This window comes from Typopeltis vanoorti, chromosome 17 (assembly GCF_054136105.1).
Source record: "Typopeltis vanoorti isolate ZY-2024b chromosome 17, IOZ_Tvanoo_1.0, whole genome shotgun sequence".
Lineage (NCBI taxonomy): Eukaryota > Metazoa > Arthropoda > Arachnida > Uropygi > Thelyphonidae > Typopeltis > Typopeltis vanoorti.
Genome location: NC_143565.1, coordinates 46823486 through 46834679, shown reverse-complemented (window position 1 = coordinate 46834679; position 11194 = coordinate 46823486).

Sequence of the window (11194 nt, the reverse complement as noted above, 5' to 3'; positions counted from 1 at the left end):
AAGATTTAGAGAAACCTGTGCTGTTGTACTTGACATTTCCAAGGCATTTGATAGGATTTGGCATCAAGGGCTTCTTGCATATTGCCATCTTTTGGTCTGACTTCCTCCCTTTATAGTCAGATTGGTAGTTTTCTCTCATTCTATGTATAATGGAAGAAAGTGTTCTCTCTTCAGATTTTCCTGTTAATGTTCCTCATGCACATAAATGACTAGCTCTCACTGACTTCAAACCCTAATCACAGTTTTGCCATTCATTTGAGAAACAGTGCAGCACTTAAACATCTCAAGCTTCAAATTCATCTACAATAAGTGTTCTACACACTGATCTTCATACTATCCTTCAATGGGTTGATAAACTTGTCACCTTCAGTGCTTTCAGAACAGGTGTCTTTTTTTTCTTGCAAAAAAGAACTTAGTTCTCCCTTTACCTTTGATAACACTCTAGCCAAGACCATATCCCTCTTCTCTTCTGTAACATCCTTGACTTCCAAAAAACTTGGCATCCTTCTTTGCAGTCAAAATGTTACTTTTCATCTCTCCACTTAACCCTGTACAAATCTTAAATTGCCCATATTTGGGGATGCATCTAAAACCTCTAAAATTCTTCATATTCAGTTGATTGACAACCTCTCTCTCACACTTCCTTCAGCCACTGTCTCTTAGAAGTTTCCACATTCTGTGTGTTTGGTGTTCTGCAAATATTTGCATGGGTGCTGTTGAACAGAACTAGTATTCATCATACTCCCCATTTCTTCTAAACCTATAGCAACACGAGCAACAGCTGCTCAACATGTCTTTTTACAATTGAACTACTGATTCATTAAACCCGCTGTTTATCTTTCATTCCATTTATCTCAGTTCTGTGGAACAGCCTTCTCCATAAGTTTTCTCTTGACCCCAGCCCATATGTGGCATTTGTTTGCTACAGGCCTTGCAGCCTTCTGTATGAAAAGCAATATATTAAAAAGGTTGGTTCTGTAATTCAATTAGAGGATTACATAACTCATTCATTTTACAAAAAAAAAAAAAAAAAAAAAAATTATTATTAATTGCTAATTTCAATTTCTGTATATTCAAAACCTTTGAGACAGGCATGCAGTAAGAACTGTCATGGAGTTTTACATGTTTCAAGATAAGTTAAAGTGCAGATGAAATGGGAAGTAACGTCAGACTTATTAGATTCCAGGAATTTGATGCAGTTGTGATATTGGATTCTGATTTCAGCAGAATGGCCCATCCGTCCAAAATAAAATTTGATATGAGCACTGTACTTGATAGACACCAAGCAACAAGAGAAGTGATAATTTATGCTTAGTGGATGATAAAAAAGAAAACAATTTCCGAAATGTTTAGAAGGTAGTTCATACATTATACTTTTAGTATAATGAATGGATGACAGTTTGGTTATATCTTTTGTCAATAGTCATGGTGATTTTTATTTTATTTAATTCTTCCAACAAAGAACAGAATACATTGAGTGAACTTAGTGTATTAGAGTTTTGATACCTGTTTTCTATGGTGGATCATAGCATGAGGACAGATGGATGTATTGGTTGGTAAAGGAAGCTTTTTGACAAACTGAAAATTGAATGCTGTCTGTAGAGGTGTGGATTCTTAAAATAACCACAAAGGGAAGATTCTTCATAGATTCACATTTATTTCATCCCGAAATTGTTGTAATATTATCTCATACTGCTAGCATATCATCTATGAAGCTAAGATATCATCTGCAAGGTTAAGAAAAATGGTACTGAGGAGATGACTTTTCGAGTGTTCCGTGTAAGAACTGGTGTGGCCAGTAAGGGGTCTGGAAGAAGAGATGAGAAAGATATGTAGCAAGAGTATCTGAGATAGTCAATACAATCAACTATAATGACTTAATGAATAACATTCTTGACAAACATTCTTGGAATGTATCCGGTATTGAAAAATTATGGATTCGACATGTTCATCCCCCCACGTATCTATGGTATCTTTCCCAGGTTTACAAATAACTAAGCATTGTTTCCCTTTGAACTCTATTTGTATTCTGTTTAATAAGCTGTGACTGAGACATATAAGGAAATGCATGCTTTGTAACTCACATTCTGAATGTTGTCAGCCAATCTTCTCTTCTCTCCTTGATGATGATGTCCTTGTAACAAGAAAGAAATATATAGGAATTAATAAATTTCATTATTCTCTATATATACTAACTATTAATATGTAGGTTGATTATTTTATCCACCATTGAGCAGATTATTCTTATCCAGAATGATTGAATGATAGAGCTTCAGCTAATTCTTTGAAAAGACATTTTGATTTATATTTATTTTATAAAATATTGGTGAATGCTACTTTCTTGTTGTGGGCATGACATGAATGCTAAATTTAAGTAGGCAGAGGCATGAAAAGGTTTCCCATTTGTTCTCTAGAACAGGACTCCTGGATTATATAAAAAATTAAAATAATAAAAATGAAACAAAAATCTTGGGCCACCCATTTTACTAATGTACCATAAGTTTACAACATTTGATGAATGAGTCACATAAAAATATATATATATTTAGAATTTGTATTACTTTGTATTAAAATGCATTACTTTGGCATACTTGGCTGATTTTCTCTCATAATCTGATTTAGTCTTCCTTACCATATTTGTTCCCTTACCCTTACTTGCTTCTCTCAAGCACTTCCATACCCCTTCCCATGCACAACTATCTTCTTGAACATGGCAATACTCCTAAGCTGGTAATTTATGACATAAATACTCTTAAGCTGGTAATTTGGAATCTTGGCTAAGATTCCAAATGTTTAGCAACCTCCTAGAACAAGACTACATGGTCACTTTCCTCGATTAGAGACAGAGTTGTTATTATAGTAATAAGCAGATCTTATGCAGCACTCTCAAATCCTTGGCCCCCCTCCATAACATGCTGCTTCAAGTAATTATCTGTGAACAACTGTAAAAATTCCATTTCTATCTTGCCATTTCCCCTTTCCTCCTTCAGTCTATGTTCCCATAATAATTGCTCAGCTTGCACTGATTGTGATATCCACATCTTTCTGTGGACCCCCTGGTCTACAACAGTGACCAATAATAATTTTGTGTTATTGGCCTATATCTAAGCCTGATATGGATACATCTTCATGCTATTACGATCCAACACTTTTAAGATGGAAATGGAATTTATAGTTACTAAGGGATAATTACCTGAAACAGCATGTCATGGAGGGTGCTCCATGACATGCTGTTTCAGGTAATTATCCCTTAGCAACTATAAATTCCATTTCCATCTTGTCATGCTCCTTTTCTCCTTCCAATCTATGTCCCCATGATAATTGCTCAGCATGCAGTGATTGTGCTAATCTTAAGATAGCATCCACATCTTCCTGCAGACATCCCAAGCCTCTGCCTATACCTAATATCCTCCTTAACTTCTATTTTTGTTGGTCGAAGTTCTGCTATCATTAGTAATCCCCTCCTACTTCCCTCTATCCTCTCTGAAAATACATCCCTTGCATTCTATCTCTGTAACTATATCATTTTTTGTTAAGGAGGTCTTGCAGATTTCAATAATTTTTGACTAAGTCGAGCTAACTAATGCCAAAAATTCTTCACACTTTATTTCTGATCTTTCTGGCAGTCATGTACATCCATTTCAACAACTTTGTGCGATCATTGCCAATCCATTCGGATTCGAAACCTAGGAAACTTAATCCAGCTGTTCATAGTAATTTCTGCACTCTCACTCATTTGTCCCATGGGTAGCCATACACAATGTTTGATTCTGTATCTGCAGTACCTCTAGTTTCCCTGAATTTGCACTGCCAAACTCTTATGGAATGATATTTCCTCCAAACATCTAACTCCAAAACCTATTCAAATGCAGTCCATCAGGCATATACAAGCCCTTTTTCTATCTAATTTACTCAATACATCTGTGAATTTTACACCATTCTTCTTGCACAATCTTCTCGACTCAGCAATCATGGCCCTTTTGGTCAATTGTCCTATCATACTGAGGCAGCAGACAAAATCTTTGCTTTTTCATCAACAACTCTTATGTGAACTAAGAGCTTCACTAATATCCTTTATTTTTCCACCTTAGAAACTTGCTTTCTTCACTATCATTAAGTACACATCTCATAATTGAATCTCCATACAATACCTTCTCCTTACTCCAGTATAAAAGTTTCTTGCACTTTTATTCTTTTTCTTTCATTCTCCCTCCTGCTGTATCACATGTTAATCATTTCTCCAGTCACTCAAGCTCACATTTATAATGATGCACTTACGCAGAGTTCTTCACAGGACTCTGTGTAAGTGCACCATTTCCTTACTCCACGTCATCCACATTACTTTAAGACACTTCTTCCACACTCACATTTCCTATTTTGTACAATATCGTTCACTCCTTATACATTTTCTACAATATTTTCGCTATCCTGCATTAATATCAGTTACTTCATTCTACTGCGTACAGCACGAGTCACATTTCTTTCGCTCACTCAAGAAACATTTCGGACATGCTCTCCACTGTTGGCAATGAGTACATTAAACACACATTATACTGCACGAAAATCCGCATATTGAAATTATTGAATATCGAAATCTTGTGTGCCATTTTTCTCTTATGCATCTGTTCCATGTAGAATGTTTACTAAACAATAGCATGTAATAAGATTCACAAACAGACACACTCAACTACGCGATCTAATGCACCATCAATAATAATTAGCGATGTTGTGAATATTAACTAAAAATAACAATGCTGGTAACCTCTCAAAATATCCATAGCCTTGTCACTTTCCTGTAATCCAGTACTACCATCAATATGATAAGGTGTGTAATCTTTTCATCCCGAAAGTGCATTACTTCACATTTTGCAGCATTTGATTGTGACAACCATTGGTATTTAATGTGTTTAGTTCCTCATACATCAATGTCCCATCCATATCACATTTTTACTATATTCATCAGACAGTTTCAGTTGTAAATTTTTACATAGCTGCATTAGTTCACATTTACAGTATTTCTTCAAATTATATGTCATCCAAAATACTGAAATGGTCATAATATTCTTCCGATATTGTAAACCTCTCTTTAAAAGATACTATTGTTATATCCAAAATAGAAAAATAAATAAAACATTTTTAGTTTTGGATCTATTCTATTCGCCATACAGCTGGTGGTAACTATATGCTACCATACTAGGGAAATGATTATGAGCAAGGTGGTTTCCCGTCGCCTTCCTTGCCATACTATATCTTATGACTGTAGCTTGTGTGTTCACTGGGCCAGTTTGCCTGCTTGTGGGATGAAAAATCCCAGATAAACTGGTGGAAAAAACCCTGCTGTCCACGCCCAAGACCGGCTAACTTGGCTGAGGAAGATCCTTAAGTTCCTCACGTCGTCGACAGGAATCGAACCTAGGACACTCCTTCCCTAGGCATATGGTTGCAAAGCACATAGCCACTAGGCTAACCGAGTGGACAAGTTTTGGATCATACATGGACTAATCGTCTGATGTTCAGTCTAAATGAGTCTACTGCTTATTCTCCTATTTTCTAAAATTGGGAAAGTTGGCATCATTGTCAGGAGACTTTGCTATTTGTTGAGCATCAGCAATATAATTTTTGTAACTATCATTGCTTCACTGGGTTTTTTCCCCAAAGAATTGCTTAATTCCTTTGATGCTTTCAATGGCATTTTAAAAAATCATACTAAATTATTAGTGAGCAAATTAATTTAAAAGTGGATACTTTGGAAAGGGTACCATTGACGTGCATTCTGGAATCTATGTCTTTATTATCATTAACAATTTCTAAAAGAGCAATGAATGCTGCCTGTGAGTTTTTACTGGCATGATGGCATCAACTCGACTTTCTCATGACAGACAGTGAGACTGCTAAATTCGGAAGTGAACTTGTCACTAGACAAGAAAGGATTGAGATAACTTGATACTTTTTGGAAGGATCAGTGGTAAGAGAGGAATGGCCAGGATGAAAGGTATCTGAGAAGTGGTGTCTCTGGGACTAGTGACACCCTGACAGGAATAAAAAATGGAGGGATATGATATCTTAAGTGAAAACAGAGCAGAAAGAGGGAGGGGAGGAGTGCTGTTGATGGTAGCAGAGAGTTATATCTATCCAAGGTGGAGATGAAAGAAAAAAATAATGACATTTGGGGGTATGGTTATGGTATGAGATAAAGGCAAACTGGATGAAATATATAGTTGGTGTTGATATTGGCCTGTTAATATGGAGGACAGTGAAAAGGAATTATTTTCTGGGAAATAATTCCTTTTTAAGAAAATGATAATTATCAATAATTTTGATTAACAGTAATATTAAGTGGTTGGTGAGTGGAATGCGCTGATTTACATTTTGATGAATGCAGACACATTGAATGAGTTTGTAGTGTAATAATAGTGATTGTCTCCTGCAATCAGTCTTTTGACTCCATGGAGTTCTGGTATTACTACTACTACTAATAATAATAATTAATTGGAATGAAAACACAGCATCTGATTGGCAAAGAGAATGAATTTCTTAAGTTTTTGAGAAACATCTACCTTAGGCAGTACAAAACAGGGTACACGGGGGGTCAGGGGTGTTGATCTGATCATCTCATCAATAAATCAGCTAATGCCTTTTATTCCTGTATAGGGAGTAGGCGAGACCGATTTAGCCCTATCTAACTTTTGGAGACTGAGGAGACAGTTCAATATTCACCAGTGGCAGTTTAGCTACTTAGGTGGTGCCTTGTGAATATGTCAGTTATTGTTTAATTGGTCTTTGTACTTGTACTGACGATGCCAGTGATACTCAGGCAAAAATTCTTCTAATAAAGAATATTTTACATGAGTTAATTCTGTTATTATAATTGTAAGTGATCAACACTACTGACGATTACTAACCAGCAGCATTCTAAAATGGTCACCTGGAACAGGTGGTGATGCAAGTGACCAAGTATATTTTCCATATATGCTGTGTAAGCGGCTATATATATCTGAATAAAGGTTTCTCATTCAGTGGCCAGTATGTGTAGAACTTAAGTGCAACTGGGAAGGGAAGAGGGAGGTGCCAATGGTGAGTGAGCAGGAGGTGCTTGGAAGGAAGTCAATGGACATCATATTGTAAGGAACAAACAACCATGACATCTACCTTAATAAGATGTGGAACCCTCTTCCGCTGCGATGATTGCAGCAGTTCTATGGGGGCATACTTTCCACAAGCGTATGATAGTAATCAATGGAAATTTTCAACCATCCAGGAATTCAGTGGGGTGAATGTTCCTCGACCTCACATGGTGCTCCAGTCCATCCTACAGATGTTCAATAGTATTGAGATCAGGGCTCTGTGAAGCCAGGCAAGTGTAGTGATGTTCGTATCCATAAACCACGTAGTTACAGTAGTAGCCTTATGACAGTGCACTGTCTTGCTGAAAGAGACAATGACAAGTTCCATAGAAATGCCACAATGTAGGCAGCATTCGATTGAAATTCAGATACATCTTGGATTTCAATTTTGTGGCACCACAAACAGAGGTCTGAGGCCAAAACAAGAAAAACAGGACAATACTATCACACACCAGCACATGTTAATTTCAGAGTTGAGTTACGCATTCTGATAATAGAAGCATTTGCAGCACCCACACCCATCCATCTGCTCCGTAAACCATGTAGTGTGATTCGGCGCTCTGTAACAGCTTTCCAAACTTCCACACTTTTGCACCACTGAAGATGTCGTTGCATGTTGTTTTGGGTAATGTGGGGCTTGTATATTGTGGTCGTACCATGGAAACCCATGTTGTGAGCCTCAGTTCTGAGTATATTTGTGCAGATTCGTGTTGACTCCCTGCACTCCAATCTCAGTATGGTATCACTGATTGTTGACCTAGGATGGCCCAATTTGTCAACAATTTGCCAAACAGATAAGCCTCCAACATGGCATCTTATCTCAATGCCTCTATGAAACTCCTTCAGTTCCTTTCTTGCAGCTATTTGACTTGGGAGCATCATATTCCTCCAATTTATAGCAGCTACAAACACGTGACACTGAATGATGCACCTTACCCATGGGAGGTGTCTGCTGATTTCTTTCTGAGCAGTCATGTCTTTATTTGATTGACTTGCTCTTGTTACTTTATTATAGAAAGCAACAAGACTACTGAAAAAGATTGCCTCTTAATAAATCCATGCTAACCCTAATAGATAACATTACTTTCATCAGCCCAATTTTGTATGTAATCTCTAATCATTCCCAAATGTTAACATAAGAAACACAAACTGGTCTATAGTTTGACACATTTTACCATCACCCTTATACAATGATGCTATATTTCATACCGTTCTTTCACTCCTTCAGTGCCTTTCCCATAGCAAGATTTTTGTTGAACAGCTAGGTCAATGGAGCCATCGGTTTCTTAGTACATTCTCTTTAACACATGGCAAAATCCCATCTATCAATGCTTCATTATTTGAAACTACATAATATTCAAAACCCATTTTCCTCATGGCTTTCTTAAACTTCCACCTTCCCCATCCCTTTAGTAACAAAACCTGCTTTTCAAGGATGAAATATCCCAATAAACTGATCATTAAACAACTCCACTATTTCACTGCATTGATCACTCAATCCACGTAACAATGTAATTTTTCCATGGTATGAGATTGTCTAACAAGATCAAATACATAGTCGGGTTTGTTCAGTTGGGAAGAATTTGACATACCTCAATAAAGTGAGCATTAAACAACTCTACTTAATCTGCATTGATCACTCAATTCACATAACTAATTTTTCCACATGTAAGATTGAGTCTAGCAAGATCAAATACATAGTGAGGTGGTGTTCTGTTCAGCAGGATTTGACATGCTGAACGGACCGCATATAGCTATATGCTGATGATGTAAAGATCAGTAGAGGTGCAGCTGATATGCAGTACTTGCAGAATGAGTTGAATAGGCTGGAATTGTGGGTATATGAAAATGGCTATCAATTCAACATTAGTAAATGTAAAGTCATACACTTTGGTGTGATTAGATATCCAGTGTCATATTATATTGGTGGGGTTATGCTAGAAGAAACTGATCAGAATAAGGATTTTGGAGATTTAGCATACAGGAAGTTGAAGAGCTCAAGGGCTATATAGCAAAGACTGCAAATACAACTCGATGTTTAGTTGCAATGCTGAAACGAACCTTGACATGTAAAGATAAGGAAGTCATTTTGCCTCTTTACAGGGCCTTGATAAGACCTCACCTGGACTGCTGTGCACAGGTTTAGTTTCCAGGTTTCTTTAGTGGTTCTGATGCAGTGGGAAGTGTTAAAAACGATATTAGGATTGTGGAATACTAATATGAAGACAGATTGAGAATTTGTAGACTGCAGACACTAGCAAACAGAAGGAAGAGGAGTGATGTGATTGAGGATTCAGTGGATAGGATTTTTCATTTTACAGAAGGTGGGGAAAGGACCCAAAGACATCCATGGAAGTTGAGAATAAATGCTGTCAAGAAGGGAGTGAAGGCTAGATTTTAGATGTCAAGATAAGGATTGAGGGCTGATATAGCAGTGCATTGTTAGATCTTGAATGGAGAAATTTGTAAGAAATTGTTCATTCAAGATTTAACAAGCCTAATAGGTCAACATAGAGAAAACTTGTACTTGAGCAATAAAAGAAATAAGTAATAACTGTATGTAGGGCTGTAAAATACTTTGATGTAGAGTTATAAAAGCAATCTTATCTATTCAAAATCAAGTAAAGAATTTTAGTGTGGGACATAGTTATAAAAGGGTATCCTATGTAAAGTGAATAACCAAATAAGATGTAAACAAAGGTCTCCAAAGTTCGTGTGAGAGCCGTTTGGTTGAACGTATGGCTTAAGGCAAGAGCTTTCGTGGAAAGCGGCGCTAGTTCGCTTTCCTGGAAAAGAACGCTGCATGAGGAGAACCAGTGTAATGGATTATCTCATGGAGGACGAGTGACGTGTGGAAAAAACGTAGCAAAAAGAAGGCACCAAGGATAGAGAATAAAAGGGGTTTGCACCCTTCTCGGGATCTTTTTCTTCTTCGGACCTGCTCGTTCCTGACCTCTTCCGGTACCCGATGGATTCCGGACTGTATGAAGATGTTAGCACCTACAGTCCTAACCCCCTTGGCTGTACATCTATCTGAAGGAAATAGCGGAAAGCAACTATCAAACCAACTATTGACGAGAATGACCGGCAGCAGATCCAGAGAGTCGTGGACACACCGCCTGTTGTACGGTAAAGCCTAACAGGACAATCACCATCACCCACCACATGGACGAAAGGCAAAAGAAGGATCGAGCTGTGTTAGAGCAGTGAACAGAATAGACGGATCTGGTAATGTACAGAATTTTGTTATATTTCCACCAATTAGAGTAAAGGAAAAAGGAAAAGCATTGTGTAACTGTTGAACATGGACAATTTATAGAGAACTCTTAGATAATTATCATTTTTGGTAGTGGCCTGTCTCCACGGGATAATTTATCTGAAAAGATTATAGGTGAATTGTGACAATATTTAATATGAGCGATTTTTGTAACTTAGAGAAGTTTAGAATGGATAGATTTTAAGACTAGCATGTTGTGTGTATTAATGTTTAATCTCATAGATCGAGTTAATAATCATATCCAATTGAGTTTTAGTTGATTTATCTAATTTAATGTGTGGTGATAATGAATTGACTGAGTGTATAATATGTCTGATTGTGTAAAATTTAAGATCTCAATAAATATGCTTTGTATTCTATACCCTGACATTGGCCTGAGATATGAATTCAATTTACTATTCATAAACTAGAACCATAGCGGACGGGGAGGGAGAGATAAATATGATATTCTAGAAGCCACGATTGCAAACTAAGTTAAACATAGCTGAAGTAGAGTATATTGTTAATAAGATTTAGTGTTAGATTCTTCACCTCTGTATAATAGTCTGGGAAGGTCTCCTTGGATAAGAATCCCTTCTATCCTAAGATATTGGCTGGCACAGCATATCAAATAAATTTGCCAGTATCTGATCAGGAGACAATCTCAGACAGTAATCATTAAGGGTTTGCCCCTAACTAAGAAAGAACCTTTATCAGTTAAGAGATACACGTGAATAATCTAGGAATCGGCCAGAATTTTTGACCGCCTTTCTACATAGTTCACGATAGGCAAGGATTGATTTAGATCTTGAGG